The 21,768-nt window shown below is 41.1% G+C and overlaps 1 pseudogene; it reads left to right on the top strand.

The window, feature by feature from the left end:
* LOC100494136 overlaps positions 1 to 18,693 on the top strand; it is a 30,662-nt pseudogene extending 11,969 nt beyond the window's left edge.
* Positions 18,694 to 21,768: the final 3,075 nt, after the last annotated feature.

Raw genomic sequence — 21,768 nt, 5'->3', positions numbered from 1 at the left:
CCTGTTTATTTTTATATATAAGTTTTATATAGATATGAGGTTTTTTTTAAGAGGAAGGGCACAGTACAAATAAGTTTAAATATGTAAGAAATTATGCTCACCAACAAAAAGTATATTGCTCCTTTTTGTACCTCTTTATAAAAAATCAGAGAGTTATGCCTTAAAAAGAAAAGAGTATTTATTTAATAACAACAAAAATTGCAAGACAGGTATACAACCTCAATGGGACATCATGTGCTGGATAGAGGGAGAGGGAGAAAGAGCAGTCCTTGATGGTAAATCATCCAATCCTTAGAGAAATTGATCCTTCTTATTGGTGATTTCCTCTCTCTGAAGGTATGGGCTTGAAGGGTCAATTTATATATCATTTTGGTTCCATTCAGATGCACTGAATCCCCTCTAGATCCTCCCATCAAGTATGGTTAAGTCCACATTAGTCCTTCTCCCAAAATAGGTTGTAGTTTCTAAAGTTTCTACCCCTCTTGGGGGCAGCAGAGGATCAATTCTGGCACATGTCCAACTGACCATACATTAAGGTCATATAGTGAAATGACGTCTAATATATAAAACAATCACTTTTTCTTAAATGAATATACACATATTAACACAAACCTTATATGTACAAATAAATGGGAATAACACACACATTGTGTTTAGATTTAAACCACAATAATTAAAGTTTACAGGAAAACCCAATACATGTATTTATTTTTACAAATTCAATTGTGACCAGGCCACAGTAACACCAAATATAGCTTCTCCTTACTCCTTACCTAAGACAGCTGTCTTGTCATTTGACGCACACACACTCTACTATACAGACCATGAATAGATGTACAAGAATTAGAAGAATGTAAGAAATAACACTAAGGACTAGGAATAGGGATTCACCCAACAGCTGACCAAGGATTTAGCAAGGACAGTAATTCCTATGTAAAAGCAAGGACACAGCTGCTGAAGTTTAACATTGGTTAAGACCACTTATTAGTAACAAATATAACAATTACATATAACAGAATCTTACAAAAATTCTGATTATTTTGGAGCTGAGTTTAGACCATACAGACCATACAATGTTACGGTGCAGTGGGTCACTATGAGCCCAAGGAAGCCCTGTTCTTAACATCTGCCTTTCACCAGTCATCAAGCCCAAGGTTCCTATATAGTTATGGATCTGTATTTTTTATTGTCCCAAAGACAAGAGTGGAAAGGAAGAGCATAGGAATACTCACTCTATGCCCCATACTGAGTTGGACACAACCTGCTCATTATTTATAAAGTCGAGCAAATTTTGTTCCAATATTGTTGCATTGCTTGCACTGGGTGGTGGGCATGATAACACCCTAATTCTGGGGAATCCGTTGCATTATGGGTGGGAAAAGAATCAAGCTGGTCACACAGTTTCTTACACTTTGCCCCATGCCAGAAATTAGTAAATAGAGCCCCATGTCTTTACTGAATTATCAGGTGCCCTAAATCAATGTCCAACTTTAGTTACAAAATATTATTTAACTGGTCTCTTTCCTTCCCTAGAGCTCTTCTCAAAGCCAGAAATATCTGTGAATTCAGGTTCCCTGAGTCAGATTAATGAAGGGGATCACATGACCATAACATGTGACACAGAGCTCAGCCCACGCAGAGCGACTACAGAGCTGCAGTTTGCTTTCTACAGAAATGGGCACAATGTGCAGGGATTCAACTTATCCAACCAATATGGAGTCCCCTCAGCTCAGCTGGAGGATTCTGGGTATTATACCTGTGAAATAAGTGCTCATTCTGGAAGTGTAAAAAAAAAAAGTGACCAAAAAAGTATCCAGATAAAAGGTGAGCAAAGCCTTGAGCTGCCAAATATCTGAGTATCCTTCTTATAGGAAAAAATCATGGATGTCTTTGCTTTAGTACTAACTTAATTACATGAGATTTTAATTTTTATTTATTTGAGTGTTGTGCTGCATGAATGTCACATCATTTAATTCTGAATTTTATTTTGATCCATTCAGCCCAGACACTTGCCGGTGTGCGAGTGAGGCTGGAGCCGGCCGGGGGGCAGGTTATTGCTGGGGAGAAGTTGGAGATTCTCTGCTCAGTGGAAAAGGCGATGGGATTATTGCGTTATTCCTGGTGCAAACAGCCCACTCGCATCTGTGACACCAAAGAGGCTGCAGCTTCGGAGCAACGCTTTGTGGTAGAAAGTGTTTCTGAAGATTATGGAGGAGAATATCAGTGCACCGTTACCAGAGCTGCTACTGGGGAATCCATGCGAAGCGCCAACATCTCCATCTCTGTCCGAGGTAAAGATCTAGTCCAACAGGCTCAACCCAATTGACCACTTAGATGAACTATGGGTAAACTATAGTTACCGACAGAGCCCTCTGCCCAGAATGCACCATCACAGTAATTCGGAGATATGGTGTATTCAACTATACTTGCTTCTACAGTAACTCAGTGTTTGTTCCAGTTTGACACCGGCTAATCCTCACTTTTTGGGTTCCTCACCCAACTGAGATTTATATTCAGGGGAATATTTTGAATACTGAACTGATTAAATAGAATTACAGACCACTTTCCTTACATATATGCACTCTTTATATGAGGAGGTCAAATGGTTATTCCCTGGCCATCCCCTTGTAGCATCTTAACAACTGGTTATTTACAACTGGGTTATCAATCTTCAGAATCAGCGATGGCAGAAGAATAAATGTTTCAGAGAAACCTACAGAAAATCACAGTCCGAAACATTTTTTTGTAAATGAAAGGCTAAGAACAGAAGTTACAGACAAGGGAGAGATTCCTTTTGTAGTGAAAGCTGGCAGGGTGGACATTCTAGTCTATTCCAGACCTGGAAGGTGAGAACTTTCAGACCTCCCAAAGCTCAGTCTGAGACAACCTGTTAAATGGTTTTCATCTTCATAAACCCTCCTTGATAGAGATTTACACAGATGCTTCAGCAGAAGGCTCACTGCCCTCAAGGGTACTGATTTCCCAGGAGAATGTTATAGCCTCCTCCTCTTCCTCATGGTACCCTCTTCTCAGGAGGTCAACGATAAGGGAGAATTGTTTTCATACTTACCGTAATTCTCCTTTCCTGGTCACTCTCCATATCAGCATTAAAATTGGGAGGCTCCTCCCACCCCCGCCTACAGCCCAGACTGTCCCTCCCTCTCAAAATCTTTAAATACACCCATAGGTACCCACCTATCTCGTCTAATACCAAGTACCAGACTACAAGGGTGGGAAATGCTGATATGGAGAGTGACCAGGAAAGGAGAATTACGGTAAGTATGAAAACAATTCTCCCTTTTCCTGGTCACTCCATATCAGCATTAAAATTGCATCTACCAAGCCATGCTGAACCCAATGGGATGGGAACAAAAACAGAGACTTGAAGAACTGCAAAATGAATTAAATGAGGAAAAAAAACCAGATGAGAGCCTGAAGTAAGGCATGACTACTGGACTCGGACAGGTCTAACTGATAATGTCTGATGAAGGTCCTGGCTGAAGACCATGAAGCTACCTCACAGATCTGCGCTGAAGGTACCTCTGCCCATACTGCCCAAGAGGTTGACACAGCCCTGGTCGAGTGTGCCCTCAGACCCTCTGGAGCTAGCTTGCCTTGGGCTTGATAAGCCTTCTCAATGCAAATTGTAATCCATCTGCTAATGGTGGAAGTAGAAGCCCCTAGACCTTTCCGACACCCTGCAGGGATGACGAACAATTTGTCTGACCTCCTGAAAGAATTGGAGACCTCCAGATAATGTTTGAGGCAATGAACTACGTCAATTTTCTGTAATTCCTCCAAATTCTGCACATCCGCAGAAAAAACGGGTAAGGATATCTCTCTTTTTAAATGGAAAGTTGAGACCACCTTAGGCAGGAATAACTTCACTGGCTTGAGTATAACTATGTCATGGAGAAAAGAGATATGCCCCGGACTGCATGGAAGGGCTTGTAACTCTCCCACTCTACATGCCGATGCTACAGCCACCAGAAATAGAGTCTTTAGAGTGAGAAGCCAGGTGGAAATAGCTTTGAGAGGCTCAAAGGGTGATAGAGACAGAGCCCTTTAAACTAAAGGAAGACTCCATAGAGGAGGAGACTTGACCTTTGGAGGACGAGCCTTGAGAACTGCTGAGAAGAATCTCTTGACCATGGAGTCTTCGGCCCAGGATCTTCCAGACAAGGCTGACAGCGCTGAGACATGAACCTAGAGGGATCTGTATTGCGATGCTTTGTCTAGACCCTCCTGTAGAAAAACTTAAGACTTGGGAAAGAGACACTTCCTCCAAAAGCAAGACACTCTGCATCTTCCAGAGAAGGAGCCTCTCTCAAATCCTGTAGTAAGCCACAGAGGTGAAAGGATTCCTAGCTTTAAACAGGACATCAACAACATTTTAGGAGAGACCTAGCCCTAAGAGTCTTTGCACTCAGCCTCCAGGCTTGGAGGGAAGAGTAGACGGGTTCGGATGTAAGAGAGGACCCTGATACAGCAGATCTCTCCTCACAGGAAGGGGCCACGGAGGGGCTACTGTGAGCTTCAGAAGCAGTGGATACCATGGTCTGCAAGGCCAATACGCAAAGACTAATTCTGCCCTCTCTTGGATGACTTCCAGAAGTGTTCTGGAGATGAGGGGGAAAGGGAAAAAGGCATCAGCTAAGCTGAATGGCCAATCCCGGAGAAGAACATCCTTGTCCATCGTCCCTGGGCAAAAATTCCTGGAGAAAATTTTTTTGGCAAATGAGTGTTGAGATGGGCAGCCATGAGGACGATTACCAAAGATCCTCACTTCCTGGAAAATTCCTGGAAGACCTGATGATTCAGACTCCACTCGGGACTCGACACTAAGAATTTCTGCTTCTTGGTTTTGCACTCTAGGTAAGAATCAGAAGAAACAGATTTTTCTCCGCCCAAGATAAAATAAGATGGACTTCCTGAGGCAGTGAACTGCTCTTCGTTCCCCCCTGCCCCTTGATGTAAGAGACTGCAGATGTGTTGTCTAAAGAATCCTGACCGCAGAGGCCTGAAGCGTCCGGGAGAAGGACTGAAGGGCCAACTTTGCTGCCCTGATATCTAGGATGTTGGAAGGAACTCCTGACTGTCTGACCGGCCACATCCCCTAAAACCATTCGGAGCCCAGGTGGGCACCCCAGCCCAGTGTAGAGGCATCCGTTACTAACCCCCTTCACTGGGTTTGAAAGAGAGGTAAGCCCTTCTCTAGATTGTGCATGGAGATCCACAATGGATCGAATCTATGAAAGACTGCATCAGAAGAATTTACTGATTCCAATCCCTCTTGAACCTGTCCCATTGGTTCAGAAATAACACTGAGCTGGCCTCACGTGCCACCAGACCCACCTGGTGAAAGGGATAGTAGAAGCCATGGTGCTCAGGAGAGGTATCAGTTCTCTGGATGAGACCTGAACTTTCTGCAGAAAAGACTTGCAAGACTGATGAAGAGCAAAATCTTCTGGGAAGGGAGAAAACCAACCCCTCAATCGAGTTGAACCAAGCTCCCAATACACGAGGAACTGTGTTGGAGTCAGCTGGCTCTTCTCCATATTCAGGAGCCACCCGTGAGCTTCCAAAAAACAGATGACTCTGTCGTGAAGAATCAACAGGACCTCTCTGCTTCTTGCTGAGAGGAGGATGTCATTCAAAAAATGTCCTACGAAATACCTTCCAGTCTCAGGCTGCCACTAGGGTGACTAACACTTTGGAGAACACCCTCATAGCTCTGGACAGAGTGAAGAGAAGGCAATGAAACTGGAAGTGCTTTCCCGAAGGCAAAGCATATGAAGTGCTGATGGAGCCGCTTAGAACGGAATATTGAGATAGGCATCTCTCAAATCGATGGAAGGAAGCCAATCCCCTGGAAGGATAGACGAAAAGATAGAAAAAAGGACTCCATCAAGAGTATCTGAACCCTCAGATTCTTATAGATGAACTTGAGATCCAAGATGGGTCTCCATCCCCCCGAGAACCTTTGGTCTTCCATGGGGACTGGGACTACTGCCCTCTCCTCGACCAACAATTCTACATAATGGAACAGAACCTCTCTTTCTCTCCTGAGATGGAAAAAGAGGAGACAACGAATTGGTCGACTGATGGAAGAGAGGCAAACTTCAGCTGAAAGACCCTTCTGAAAACATCCTGAACCCAGCGATCCGAGACGAGAGGAGTGCCTGACATCTAGAAAAATCTACCTTGCTGAAAACGGACGATTAGTCAGCAAGACCCTTTTCAGATGACTGAGAAGGCCTTGACTTGTCACCTCTAGGAAGGTGGCATGACCCTTTTTCCAGGCAAAAGGCATGAAACTTTCTTCTGCCGAACCAGAAGAATAAGAAGGCCTGCCCTTCCCTGGACCACAGGAACTGGAGGACCTGAATGGAAGGTTTTTTGTTTTTTTTTCTCGGGGTACGAGGCTTAATCCCCCCTTAGAGAAAAAGTCATCCAGCTTTGGACCAAATAACCGAAGACCCTCGAAGGGAAGCATGCAGAGGCTCATGCTGGAAGACATGTTGGCTGTTCAGGATCTTGCCAGAGAGCCCGACGAGCCGAGACTGAGATGGTGAGATGGCCAAATAACGCGCTGCCAGCCTAGTGAGATCAACCACACCCTCTGAGCCGCCAACTTAAGATCTGCCAGGCTTGAAGAGATCTCTTTGACCTCAGCACCTTCCGCTATGGCTCTGACAAAGCCATCAGTCCAGAAGGACATAGCTTTGGCCACTGAGAGCAAGGCTATGGCAGGCTAACAAGTTGCCCCAACCACCAAAAAACTCTTAACACTCAGACTCCACACGTCTGTCCATGGGGTTTTTAAGAGCGGAACATTCATCAATGTTAAGGGGAAATTTTAACTATATGTATGAGAGCTGGGTCAAGGAATGGACCGTGATCCCCTCCTGCACTTCAGACTCCTTAAAAGGAAAAGTTTAGGAAACCTGTCCCTTGGGAGACAAAAGAAACTCTTTTAGAGGCTTTCTGCCACTCGGCTATGATGAGATCCAATACTTCCTGGAAGAAAGGAAAAGTCTGGCGGCTCCTGGATGGAGTAGGCAGAACCTTGAGAGTCTTGGAACTGTCCAACTCTTGCTCCACTCCTGAGGTCAATTTGACTGCTTTGATCAATGGAGTGTTGAAAACGCCCACACATTAAGGTGAAGACGAAGTTTTAGCTTGGACTTAGCGCTTTATATAAGACCATCTAGTGGCAAGCTGATGAAAGAGAGAGAAAAACAGTAATGAGGAAGTGAAAAAAGAGAATAGAAAAGGAAGGAAAAAGAAGGAGGGACCTACCTAGCTTGGAGAGCAGAGGCATATGAGGCTGAGGAATCCATGAAGGAAGACAGAAAGTACCCCAAAACTAAGAGAAACCAAACAAAAAATGAGCCAAACAGAGAAAAAAACACACTCTTTGGCAAACACCTACCGAACAGGAAAGTGAGGCAAAAAAGGCAGCAGCAGCTGGGAACTCCATCAGGCAAGCAGGGAACATGCTGGCACTGAAAATGCCAAGAATTTAAACTCCCCGGCAGGAGGAAGGTATCGCAAACTCACTTCAGCCCTTTGGAACACAATAGTGACTCACTTCATGTCTTTGGAACGCATATCGCGATCCACTTCCGGTCTTTCGCAAACCGAAAGAAGCTGCAGAAGAACACAAACTACAGCAAAAAGGCTTGGGCTAAAAGAGAAAAGGATTCCCCTGTGACACGAGCAACTTCCAAGTCACCCCCATGCCACTACCTCTGACATCTGACGCTCTGTACAGCCACAAGGTTCAACCAAGGACAAGTTACAGGAACGTACCACGCTGTCTCCCAAACTTTACAAGAATGGGAGGGAAACGTAAGCTCTCTGCCAATTCACCCAATGAACATCAATGCACCTTAAGGAATATATCCAAACTGATAGAGACCCTGAAGGAACTGTAGACAAGGACAGAAAGAAAAAAGACGAGGTAGGTGGGTACCTATGGGTGTATTTAAAGATTTTGAGAGGGAGGGACAGTCTGGGCTGTAGGCGGGGGTGGGAGGAGCCTCCCAATTTTAATGCTGATATGGAGTGACCAGGAAAGAGGAACTTCTACAACTGATGAACAGGTGTGATGTTATCATTTAGGGGCCAGTAGTCCATCCCTTTTCCATAACATCTGAACCTCAAGGCATAGAAGTCAAAAGGGTTAGATTGGTAGAGCTGGGCTGTTCAAGTGAGGCCATTTCAACTCTTCTTAAGGCAAGAAATGCTTCCACTCTGCAGAGCAAAGTTGGATATTTCTTCTCACAATGACTCTTCTTTTGGTCTCAAGGTTTTACATGCCACATTATGTTATGTTCATTATTTGTGTCCTTTTTCTTCCATTGCTTTATGGATTGCTTGGGTACTTACAGTACCTACTTGTTAAGATGCTATGAGGGGATGGCCAGGAAAAGAGAAAAATAATTTACCCTTATTTTCTTCTCCTGGCCATCTCCCACCCTGCTAATTGTTAAGTTTTATTTTCCAAAAGCTTTTACAAAGGCAGGGAGCAGGGATCGGGAGGGGGCTTTATAACCCCAGTCTTTTTCTTCTCTCATTGCTGATGCTGTTGTTAAGATGCTACTGGAAGCAGGGCCAGGAAAAGAAAATTATGATAACCGGGAACCAGTTTATTTATTTTCTGTACCATGGGGCATTAGACATTTCTAGATAAGATCTGACCTTGCTCTTAAATTGTTTTCCTGCTTCTGCTCTTCTTCTTCTTCTGCCCCCAATGACAGTCTATCTCACTGATATGTAGAAGCACAATTGTGGTAAGCATATCTGGGTTATCATATTCCAACACTGTCCATTGGTTTTCTATGTATGTGTTACTAATGTTATTGATTGATATGTAGTAGCTCTGCAGATAATATTCTTGGTCTCATTCTGCTTTGATGTGTTTGTTTTAGACTCTGACCATTTCAGTTCATGCAGTATTAAATCTTTCCGGATACATGAACATTTGTTTCTTTCTCCTCTGTTAAGTTAAGGTGGGCAAACCGGAACTAAAGCTTAGTCCCACCAAAGTAGCTGTGGGGGATTCTGTGGATCTTCTCTGTGAGTCCAAGAGTGGATCTTTCCCAGTTGGTTATCAGTTCTATCACAGGAATGATTCGATAGGGAAAGGTAAAGCTGAAAAGAAAGAAGAGGCACAATACCGGGTGACAATCACCTCCATCTCTCTGGCTGGACCCTACTACTGTGCCTTGCAAAATGAGTTCTCCAGCAAAATGCAGCTCAGTGAGGGGGTTATTTTGTCTGTGATGGGTGAGTACTTTAACTTCCAACCATACACTTATCCTACACTAAGTTCTAATTTTGTAAATGGTAGTACAATACTGTCCCTTTGGCACCAAAAATACAGGAATTCATAATTTCATATACAGTAGGAACACAAAGCTTCACATTATAATATTTTATCTTTATACTCACACAACATCTTTTGTTTTCTGTAGTATTTCCTCAAATTTTAATTTCTTGCTCATTTAGATACGTAACTGTGGGAATATGAAATCTTTATGTTCTAACAGAACCAGTGGCAGATGCCAGAATTACCCCCGGGGAGGATGAACTTGCCGTGATATTGGAAGACAATCTGTGCTTGACCTGTTCTGTAGCAAAAGGCACTAACCCTCGGTTCCTTTGGTTTTATAATAATGAAACTGAACATGAATCAGTTCTGTACCAGGTCCGAGAGTCTGGGAAAGTGTTGTGTATAGAGTCCGCTCAGCATCAACATTCTAGGACCTACTGGTGTCAGGTCAGCAACCAACTTTCATCCAACAGGATCTTCACTGTTACCAGCAACAATGTCACCATAAGCATCTCAGGTGGGTTCCATGTATGGCAACTCTCAACCCTTTCCTTGAATGGAACTTCCATTCCAGTCACGCTTTACTGCAAGGGCCGTCAGGTTAAAACATTGCCTACTGAGGGAAGTGGTGATACTGTTCCAGTATGAAAGGTCATAAATAGTTCTAATCATATCCCGTTGCTATTAATACTGTAGTTTTTCTTTCTCTAGAGGAATAGTTGGTAAGGGCTTTTGTTGATTCCTTAGTTTTTAATAGATTAGTGTCGTAGGGTTGAGCATCAACTTTGTCTCTAAAACCTGACCTTTATGCCATTTTCCCAAGGGGCGATAAAAATCTGTAGTTTTATTTAAGAGTAGTAGTCATTGAACAGAGATCAAGAGGGCTTTGTTTGCCATCACAATGCAGAGTAGAGGTCTTTAGACATCACAATACCCTAAAAGTTTGTTGGGTCACCCTTAGCGCATGGAAACCTGTATCAATCAGCACAACTCAATCAGCAACTAAAACCAGTCAACAATATCAGTTGTGTTTTCAATATTTAAGCTATTTTATTTGTTACATTTTTTGTAAAAATGAGCGTCATCACAAACTCTTTGAAAATGCCTATCAAGTTTTTCTTGAGTTTAGTAATGTTTTTCCTCAGCGTTGAGGTCTTTTAAAACTTGATCTCACAGACTGAAAATTGAAAAATCACCCCCTTGGTGATAAAGAAGGTTTATTATGATACATTACAAAGCAGAGTTATAATATAATGGTTTATTATGATTATAATAAAGGAAATAATTAAGTGTGGTTACTGGGGTAAGTTTTGAAGACCCCCAAAACACAAAATTAAATTAAAACAAGCACAAAAAAATGAACCAGCTCCAACCTGTCTGATAATGTCACTATCTACATCAGCCTTAAAGTTCAATTTAAAGGTGATTTATCCACTAGTGAAGAATATTTTGAAAATGTGTGGGATACACTTATTATTTAAATGACTTTCCATGTCTTGTTCTGTCTCCCCAAAGAGAAGAGCCACACAGTGATGGGAATAGGAATCACACTGGCCTTCCTGGTTCTGCTTCTTGTTACTGCCATTGTGGCCTTCACATACAGGAGCAGGACGGCTTCATCCTTCACCAACTGCCGTTTTTTTCAAAGAAGCTCAGGTAACACCACATAGTTCTAGATGTCAACTGTTAAATGCAGTTCTGTCCAGATTCCTTTGATATTTATACCATCCCCCAGTCTCAAAAATGACACTATTTACTTGTATAAGTTACACCAGTGCTGTCCAACTTCTGTTGTACCGAGGGCCGGAATTTTTCCAACCTACGTGGTGGAGGGCCGATAATGGAAGCCAGTTTTGACCACTCCCCTTTTTGAAACTGCCCCCACTTGAAACCACACCCATGTTATCACATGACCATACCCATATTAATGGTTGTAGTACAGCAAAAACCTGCCATACTCTGCCTGTGTGTGCCATACTCTGCCTTCCCTATGCTGCCTGTGTGTGCCATACTCTGCCTTCCCTACCCTGCCTGTGTGTGCCATACTCTGCCTTCCCTACCCTGCCTGTGTGTGCCATACTCTGCCTTCCCTACCCTGCCTGTGTGCCATACTTGGCTGGTTTGTGCCATACTTGACCTATGTGTGCCATACTCTGCCTGCCCTACCCTGCCTGTGTGTGCCAAACTCTGCCTTCCCTACCCTGCCTGCGTGTGCCATACTTTCACTGTGTTTGCCATTCTTGGTTGGTTTGTGCCATACTCTGCCTGTGTGTGCCATACTCTGCCTTCCCTACCCTGCCTGTGTGTGCCATACTCTGCTTGCCCTATGATGCCTGTGTGTATGGCACATACAGTGACACAATGCTGGCACTGCTCCTACAGTCTGCACAATAACTATATATTAAAAAACTTTTTAATTGCAGTACCACCTCAGTATATGTTCTTTTTGTAGTGTGCAGGGATTATTTGTGGGTTTCTACTGCTCCTGAGGTGTGAACAGGGGAACAATGGGGGTGATTACAGCCTGAGCCTGAGGTGTGAACACTGCAGGGGTTGAACAATGCAGAGATTAAAAGGTGTGAACAACACAGGGGATTACATATTTAAACAATACAGCCTGATTACAGCCTGAATCTGAGGTGAGAACCATGCAGGGGGGCAGTTAATCACAGTACTGATACCATTTAATGCTTACTCAAAGGTAAGCCATCAAAGCAGCCAGGCAGGTGGGGGCCACACAGAGGGGGGTCGCGGGCCGCATGCGGCCCGCGGGCCGCCAGTTGGACAGCACTGAGTTACACCATAATATTAATATAGTCCTGTCATGAATATATTATAAAATTAGCACATAACATAACTATGTTCTTTATATTAGTGCTGTTTTTCTAAACATTTATTAACTGTAGAGTTGTAAACTGACAGTGTTTACATAGTATTTGCAGTTTAATCCATTACTGCCTCAATCTTGCTCTACCTCTATCATCTCTACCCTACTTTTACCATCTTTTTCTATTGTTTCCCACTTTTCCTGCTGTCTCCATCTTCCTCTTGCCTCATCTTGCCCTAGTGTCTCCATATTTCCCTTCTGCCCACAGAGAGAGAGACATCAAGCACACTCTCCCAGGAAAAGGAAAACTATAGTTCAGGAAGCAACCTAGAACCAATAAGCAATCACTAACAGGAAATTACATTCAAATATGTAGCAGATGAATTCTGGGGACTGTTGTATTTCATATGTAACATAACTAACATATAATAGAAATCTGTAATAAAAATTCAACATACAGTCTCCATATTGTGTAGCTGTCTCCATCTTGACCTATTGTTTTCATCTTGCCCTACTGTTGCCATTTTGACCTTCCTTTCTTCCTGCCTATAACCTTTGATCAGTGGGGTTCCACTATACTTTGGCATACAGTCTCCATATTGTGTTGTTGTTTCCATCTTGACCTATTGTTTTCATCTTACCCTACTGTTGCCATTTTGACCTTCCTTTCTTCCTACCTATAACCATTGATCAGTGGGGTTCCACTATACTTCGGCATACAGTCTCCATATTGTGTTGTTGTCTCCATCTTGACCTATTGTTTTCATCTTGCCCTACTGTTGCCATTTTGACCTACTTTTCTTCCTGCCTATAACCTTTGATCAGTGGGGTTCCACTATACTTCAGCATACAGTCTCTATATTGTGTTGTCTCCATCTTGACCTATTGTTTTCATCTTGCCCTACTGTTGCAATTTTGACCTTCCTTTTTTCCTGCCTATAACCTTTGATCAGTGGGGTTCCACTATACTTCGGCATAGAGTCTCCATATTGTGTTGTTGTCTCCATCTTTACCTATTGTTTTCATCATATCCTACTGTTGCCATGTTGACCTTCCTTTCTTCCTGCCTATAACCTTTGATCAGTGGGGTTCCACTATACTTCAGCATACAGTCTCTATATTGTGTTGTCTCCATCTTGACCTATTGTTTTCATCTTGCCCTACTGTTGCAATTTTGACCTTCCTTTTTTCCTGCCTATAACCTTTGATCAGTGGGGTTCCACTATACTTCGGCACACAGTCTCCATGTTGTGTTGCTGTCTCCATCTTGACCTATTGTTTTCATCTTTTCCTATTGGTAGCATCTTGGCCAACTTTTTGCCATTTTGATCTACCTTTCAGTAGTGGTTCCACTGTACTTGGAACTCTAAGAAGTTGTCCATTTTTCACCCATAACAGTAAATAAAGGACTTAAAATACTGGTATTATTTGTTTCCAGGTGGCTCAGTGACTAAAGCCCAGTACAGGTGAGTTATCATGTAAGCATTATTGAAGATAAACTTCCTCTCCCTTTGTTCATCTTAGAATGTAATATTGTATTCATTTTTTATGGTTAGTGGCACCACCAACCAGAAAGCAGGTTAATTATTAACCTTTATTTAAATTCCAATTTATTATAATAATATTTAGTAATAGTTTAATGTGATTTAACAGGGCTGGTACCAGACATCGAGCTATAGAACAGCCAACGCCAACTGAAGTGACACCAAGGGCAGAACAGCCAGTGTACGACAACTGTGAGTTTGTTCTACACTACATTTTGTGTCTTCTATGTCCATTGTCCAGTCAGTCTGATCATCTAATATCTGTGGGTAGGGTGAATATTCTATAAATCTGATCTTTGGATTCTTTGCCAGGTAACATTGGAAGCCTAAGGCCATTAAATCTCAGGATTACTAGGGTAGCCCTGGGAATTATTACTGACATTTTAATTCCATATTCAAGGTATCCTATAACTTAGCATTGCATTACTGCCTACCTATGTAATCCTTTTTTTTCCCTTTTATTAGTTATCCAAGATGCCACCCATGAAAACGATGTGTGTTATGCCTACGTAAATATTAACCATAAACCAACAGGTATGTCATCTTACAATATATCTGGCAATTCTCATTGGTCATGTGGTTTCAAGAATGCAAGTTCGGTTGATCTATTGGTACATGCTTATTTTTGTAACATGAAGCTTTCATTATATTCATAAATTAAAGTTTTGGGGATGCCATGTATACAATTTAGGCATGGGCCACTCTCTTTGTTGATCCAATAGCCATAACCAATGACAATCAGATCTTCAAGCCAATACATATTGGACTGTACGATGTCTCTTTGTATCTGTTAGTGTCCAGGACCCACCCAGAAGCCTGGCTGAAGAATATTGTAGTAAAGGCTGCTTAAATTCAACTTTTATTTTAGAAATGGAATGGAAAAAGTCCACTTTTTCTCTATTATTTATTTGTATTAAACAAATAGGAATATTTTAATGTGGCTGTATAATTATTTCCATATACCTTTTTCACCCTAGCTTCTATGAAAATCTGTGTACAACACTGACTAATTCTGTATTCTATCTATGCCCAGCATTCCTTATCCACTCTTCTAGCCCCAAGTTATAGTATATTTCAATGTAAAATGAAGGTACCTGGGCCCAGCAGAGAACCACGCCCCCAGGGATCCAATTTTACATGTACGAACAAGGCCCTCTTAACAAAATATGGGATCTATGGAAAAAGTAAAGATTTGGGCCCCCAAAAAATGAAATAAAAATTTTAGGGCTCTCCCGCTTGGAACACCCTTTAACTATAATTACCCAGATATGCTGTATGTTCACTTCAAAATATGGATAATGAGCACATTAACCCCAGACATGCAAGTAAGATCACTGCAGAAATGGACAATTAGTACTCCATTAACCCCAGACATAGTTACATAATCACACAGTAAGTTACTATAGGTTGAAAAAAGTCCATCAAGTTCAACCTTACATTATGTCTACATCAACCCTGCCTAACTTCTAGTTGTCTATATGAAACCTACCTAACTGCTAGCTGATCCAGAGGAAGGCAAAAAAAAACCTTTATGACTTTGTCTTGGCTGATCCTTACTAAAGCCCTGCTCATAATGCCATTCTCCAAAACATAATTTTGTATATGATCCCTTAACGAGCCTTCAAATAACTTGCCCACCACAGATGTTAAACTGGCCTATAATTACTAGGCCAATAACCAATGACTAGGAGGGCATAATCCTTTTTTAATATAGGAATTGCATCATGCCAAGTGAGATCACTGCAGACAATGCACAGTAAGCAGTACAGATGCAGCCAGCAAGTTTTCATGTTTTGTCTCACCATGTCCAGACACCATTTTCTGAATGTTAAATTCTGCCTCTAGATGGTGCCACAGTGAAAAGACTTGCCAGCAAAATAGAAAATGCCATAGACCATGTGTCACCTGGTGGCAAATTTTGTTATTTTTTTCCCTGTGTTAACTTCTAAAATATTTTCTTTTAGCTTCTTCTTCTCCAGTCAGAAATAATGTGAGTATTTCAACAGGTCTATATTAATACTCTTTATGGGTTAACAAGTATAGATGAGAGTACACCTTGGGTCCTTTTCTCTAAAATAACAGTTTGGTCTTGGTATAACGGGGATATAATTCTGGATTAGCACTTGTGACCATGGCAGTGTGTCGCAGCAATGCTGGTGGTTAACGGTTTTATTGGATTGAAATAAATTCATTTTTAACTAAAACTGAGTAGTACAAGATGTCTATGAAGATTTTCATTCATCCAGGTCATGGTATATCTAGTATAAATAAATTTAAAGCAACTGGACTTGTTAAGTAATCACTGAAGACATTTCACTACTCATCTGAGCAGCTTGGTATGAGAAGCCCTCAGCATATGTACTCTTCCACTAATCCAATACAACTGACTGGTATGGGAAGCCCTCAGCATATGTACTCTTCCACTAATCCAATACAACTGACTGGTATGGGAAGCCCTCAGCATATATACTCTTCCACTAATCCAATACAACTGACTGGTATGGGAAGCCCTCAGCATATGTACTCTTCCACTAATTCAATACAACTGACTGGTATGGGAAGCCCTCAGCATATGTACTCTTCCACTAATCCAATACAACTGACTGGTATGGGAAGCCCTCAGCATATGTACTCTTCCACTAATCCAATACAACTGACTGGTATGGGAAGCCCTCAGCATATATACTCTCCCACTAATCCAATACAACTGACTGGTATGGGAAGCCCTCAGCATATATACTCTTCCACTAATCCAATACAACTGACTGGTATGGGAAGCCCTCAGCATATGTACTCTTCCACTAATCCAATACAACTGACTGGTATGGGAAGCCCTCAGCATATGTACTCTTCCACTAATCCAATACAACTAACTGGTATGGGAAGGCCTCAGCATATGTACTCTTCCACTAATCCAATACAACTGACTGGTATGGGAAGCCCTCAGCATATATACTCTTCCACTAATCCAATACAACTGACTGGTATGGGAAGCCCTCAGCATATATACTCTTCCACTAATCCAGTACAACTGACTGGTATGGGAAGCCCTCAGCATATGTACTCTTCCACTAATCCAATACAACTAACTGGTATGGGAAGGCCTCAGCATATGTACTCTTCCACTAATCCAATACAACTGACTGGTACGGGAAGCCCTCAGCATATATACTCTTCCACTAATCCAATACAACTGACTGGTATGGGAAGCCCTCAGCATATGTACTCTTCCACTAATCCAATACAACTGACTGGTATGGGAAGCCCTCAGCATATATACTCTTCCACTAATCCAATACAACTGACTGGTATGGGAAGCCCTCGGCATATATACTCTTCCACTAATCCAATACAACTGACTGGTATGGGAAGCCCTCAGCATATGTACTCTTCCACTAATCCAATACAACTGACTGGTATGGGAAGCCCTCAGCATATGTACTCTTCCACTAATCCAATACAACTGACTGGTATGGGAAGCCCTCAGCATATGTACTCTTCCACTAATCCAATACAATGGCGTAGTACAAGAGTATATATATATATATTGGGGTTGCATTACCATATTTTGATCACTAGGGGGTGCCTCTACATACTACTCACTCTAATTCATGCCTATGCTAACCAAATTATTGTGTTTCTTGTTGTTGTTGTTTTTATTTTTCATTTATCACTGCCATGGTCACAAGTCAAATTTTTAAGTCTTTTTGAAAGTTGGTAAACTTACAAATTTGAAATTCAATTTTTTGATAAATATGCCTCTCCATGTTGCATTCTAGGAAGGCAAATAGTAGAGCTTGAGAGGGTGCATTCTACAAAGCAAGGTGCAAAGAAAACGAAAAGAGGGCATTTTGTGCTGTTTTTTTTTAAAACTTTGCACATTTCCCAAGGATCCAAAAATGAAGTCTTGAGTGTTCTGTGCATAATCAGTTTATTTCTAATTTTGTCTCATTTTAAATTTATTCAGGATGAAGTTTCAGTTATATATTCTTCGGTGCAGAAAAAATCCAAAAGAGCCTCCAACAATCATGAAGAACCCAGTGCTTCCATCTATGAGAACTTCAATACCAAGTGACTCCAGGCACGATCAAGGCTACGTTTTCACATGTAAAGAAGTCAAGGACAACGGTTCAGCGTGTATCGGGGTTTTCCAATTATAAAATAGTCAAACTGCCAACTAAAAAAGAGAAGCTGGCATTTAACAAAATATGCAGTGAGCGGTGCCAGAAACCACTGAGACTAAAGGCATTAATAACGGCACTGTTAGCCAGTAGATCAGATGAGTAAACTTTTTGCACTATATAATACCTTTTTGCACTATATAATACCTTTTTGCACTATAATACCTTTTTATGACTAGTGATGAGCGAATCTGTCCCGTTTTGCTTCACCGTAAAATTCGCAAAATGGGGAAAAATTAGCAAAACGCATTTGTTGCACTTTTTTTGTCGCCAACAGCTTTTTCTTTGTTGTCTGTGTTTTTGACGTGCCCACACCCAACTTGATGCGACCGCACCTAATTTACCGCGCCCGTGCCCTTTTTTGACCTGACCGTGCCCTTTTTACGTGACCGCGCCCTTTTTTGATCTGGCCCCCCCTGTTTTTGATGCGACCGTGTCCTCTTTGACACGACCAATTTGACGCGTGGCAATGCCGAAATGCGGAAATTCGCTGCTAATCCATGCCTACCAAAAAAAATGTGCTCGTCGCTATTAATGACTAACCATATAATGTATAAAGTAAGTATTACAAAGCAAGCTTTCTTGCCTCCGAAGTCCATCCTTTACTGGTCTTATATATGTGTACAGAAACCTATCCATCATTGTGGATACCAACCTATGTACATCATTGTTTAAACACTACAATAAAAGCAAAATAAAGTCATAAATTCTTACCCAATGGCAAACAAAGGATCAAAAACGTATTCATTTTTGTTTGAAATTCAGTAAAAATATGCTAAGTTTTCTTTCTGGGATGCAGAAACTGCCCAAACTTAGGGGCAGATTTACTAAACTCGTTTTCCCGAATGTCTAATATTTACTTAAAAAAAAAGGTCACAAGGAAAAGTCACTGCGAGAAAAGTCGTAAAAGACTCGACTTTATAGAATTGTCTTGCCCTAATCTAGTTTAACATGACCTCAGTGTGCCGCTAAATACCCTGTACCCCACCTCTCACAACTCTGGTCATGCCCATTCCCACACCTTGTGTCTCAACCCTTTCTCTTTGTAGAGTGTAAGCTCTTTTGGGCAGGGCTCTCTTCCCCTCCTGTATCGGTTACTGGTTGCTTTATATGTTACTCTGTATGTCCAATGTATGTAACCCACTTATTGTACAGCGCTGCGGGATATGTTGGCGCTTTATAAATAAATGTTAATAATAATAATAATAATGTAGAGTGTAAGCTCTTTTGGGCAGGGCTCTCTTCCCCTCCTGTATCGGTTACTGATTGCTTTATATGTTACTCTGTATGCCCAATGTATGTAACCCACTTATTGTACAGCGCTGCGGGATATGTTGGTGCTTTATAAATAAATGTTAATAATAATAATAATAATGTAGAGTGTAAGCTCTTTTGGGCAGGGCTCTCTTCCCCTCTTGTATCGGTTATTGATTGCTTTATATGTTACTCTGTATGCCCAATGTATGTAAACCACTTATTGTACAGTGCTGCGGGATATGTTGGCGCTTTATAAATAAATGTTAATAATAATAATAATGTTGATTGTAAGCTCTTTTGGGCAGGGCTCTCTTCCCCTCTTGTATCGGTTATTGATTGCTTTATATGTTACTCTGTATGCCCAATGTATGTAAACCACTTATTGTACAGTGCTGCGGGATATGTTGGCGCTTTATAAATAAATGTTAATAATAATATGGCAATTTGAAAAACTCAAGTTTTTGGACATAACCCAGCGTTAAAAATCCTTCATCTCTAAAGTTTTTAGAAAGAAAGATCTCCAAGGAAAGGGAAGGGGCCTTTGCCACTGACGTCTACCTGAACTTGGCACATTGTCAAATTCTGATTTTTAGCCATTTAGACATATAATAAACCTCAAAAAAGTTACTTTTTGCACCACAAAACTGGGTTTGGTGCATCCCTAATTTTTATTGGGCCAAAGTTCCTATAACCCCACCTTTAGTCTTCTATATGTCGCCTACATTTCCTTTTCTTTCTTTCAATAACCTCTCCCTTTTCTCTATAATCTTCTGTTCTAACAACTTGCAACAATGCTCAAACAGTTGGTCTGTATATCATTTTTTATTTTATAAAGATACTATTCAGTGTGACTTCATATTGGTCATTGTCACCCAGTGGTATTTATATATAACTAATATTTTTAATTGAAAGACTACTACAATTTATATATATATATACAGGTATGGGATCCCTTATCCGGAAACCCATTATCCAGAAAGCTCCAAATTATGGAAAGCCCGTCTCCCATAGACTCCATTTTAATAAAAATAATTCACAATTTTAAAACTGATTTCCTTTTTCTCTGTAATAATAAAACAGTACCTTGTAATTGATCCCAACTAAGATATAATTACCCCTTATTGGGGCAGAACAGCCCTATTGGGTTTATTTAATGGTTAAATGATTCCCTTTTCTCTGTAATAATAAAACAGTACTTGTACTTGATCCCAACTAAGATATAATTACCCCTTATTGGGGCAGAACAGCCCTATTGGGTTTATTTAATGGTTAAATGATTCCCTTTTCTCTGTAATAATAAAACAGTATCTGTACTTGATCCCAACTAAGATATAATTACCCCTTATTGGGGGCAGAACAGCCCTATTGGGTTTATTCAATGGTTAAATGATTCCCTTTTCTCTGTAATAATAAAACAGTACCTGTACTTGATCCCAACTAAGATATAATTACCCCTTATTGGGGCAGAACAGCCCTATTGGGTTTATTTAATGGTTAAATGATTCCCTTTTCTCTGTAATAATAAAACAATACCTGTACTTGATCCCAACTAAGATATAATTACCCCTTATTGGGGCAGAACAGCCCTATTGGGTTTATTTAATGGTTAAATGATTCCCTTTTCTCTGTAATAATAAAACAATACCTGTACTTGATCCCAACTAAGATATAATTACCCCTTATTGGGGGCAGAACAGCCCTATTGGGTTTATTTAATGGTTAAATGATTCCCTTTTCTCTGTAATAATAAAACAGTACCTGTACTTGATCCCAACTAAGATATAATTACCCCTTATTGGGGCAGAACAGCCCTATTGGGTTTATTTAATGGTTAAATGATTCTCTTTTCTCTGTAATAATAAAACAGTACCTGTACTTGATCCCAACTAAGATACAGTGGTGTGAAAAACTATTTGCCCCCTTCCTGATTTCTTATTCTTTTGCATGTTTGTCACACTTAAATGCTTCTGCTCATCAAAAACCGTTAACTATTAGTCAAAGATAACATAATTGAACACAAAATGCAGTTTTTAAATGAAGGTTTACGTTATTAAGGGAGAAAAAAAACTCCAAATCTACATGGCCCTGTGTGAAAAAGTGATTGCCCCCCTTGTTAAACAATAACTTAATAATCATGCCAAGATCCAAAGAAATTCAGGAACAAATGAGAACAAAAGTAATTGAGATCTATCAGTCTGGTAAAGGTTATAAAGCCATTTCTAAAGCTTTGGGACTCCAGCGAACCACAGTGAGAGCCATTATCCACAAATGGCAAAAACATGGAACAGTGGTGAACCTTCCCAGGAGTGGCCGGCCGACCAAAATTACCCCAAGAGCGCAGAGACAACTCAGGACAACATCTAAAGAACTGCAGGCCTCACTTGCCTCAATTAAGGTCAGTGTTCACGACTCCACCATAAGAAAGAGACTGGGCAAAAACGGCCTGCATGGCAGATTTCCAAGGCGCAAACCACTTTTAAGCAAAAAGAACATTATGGCTCGTCTCAATTTTGCTAAAAAACATCTCAATGATTGCCAAGACTTTTGGGAAAATACCTTGTGGACCGACGAGACAAAAGTTGAACTTTTTGGAAGGTGCGTGTCCCGTTACATCTGGCG

Source organism: Xenopus tropicalis, chromosome 8 (genome assembly GCF_000004195.4).
Source record: "Xenopus tropicalis strain Nigerian chromosome 8, UCB_Xtro_10.0, whole genome shotgun sequence".
In the NCBI taxonomy this organism is placed as follows: domain Eukaryota; kingdom Metazoa; phylum Chordata; class Amphibia; order Anura; family Pipidae; genus Xenopus; species Xenopus tropicalis.
The sequence above is the reverse complement of the archived record's forward strand: the minus strand, read 5'-3'. Positions and strand labels throughout refer to the sequence as shown.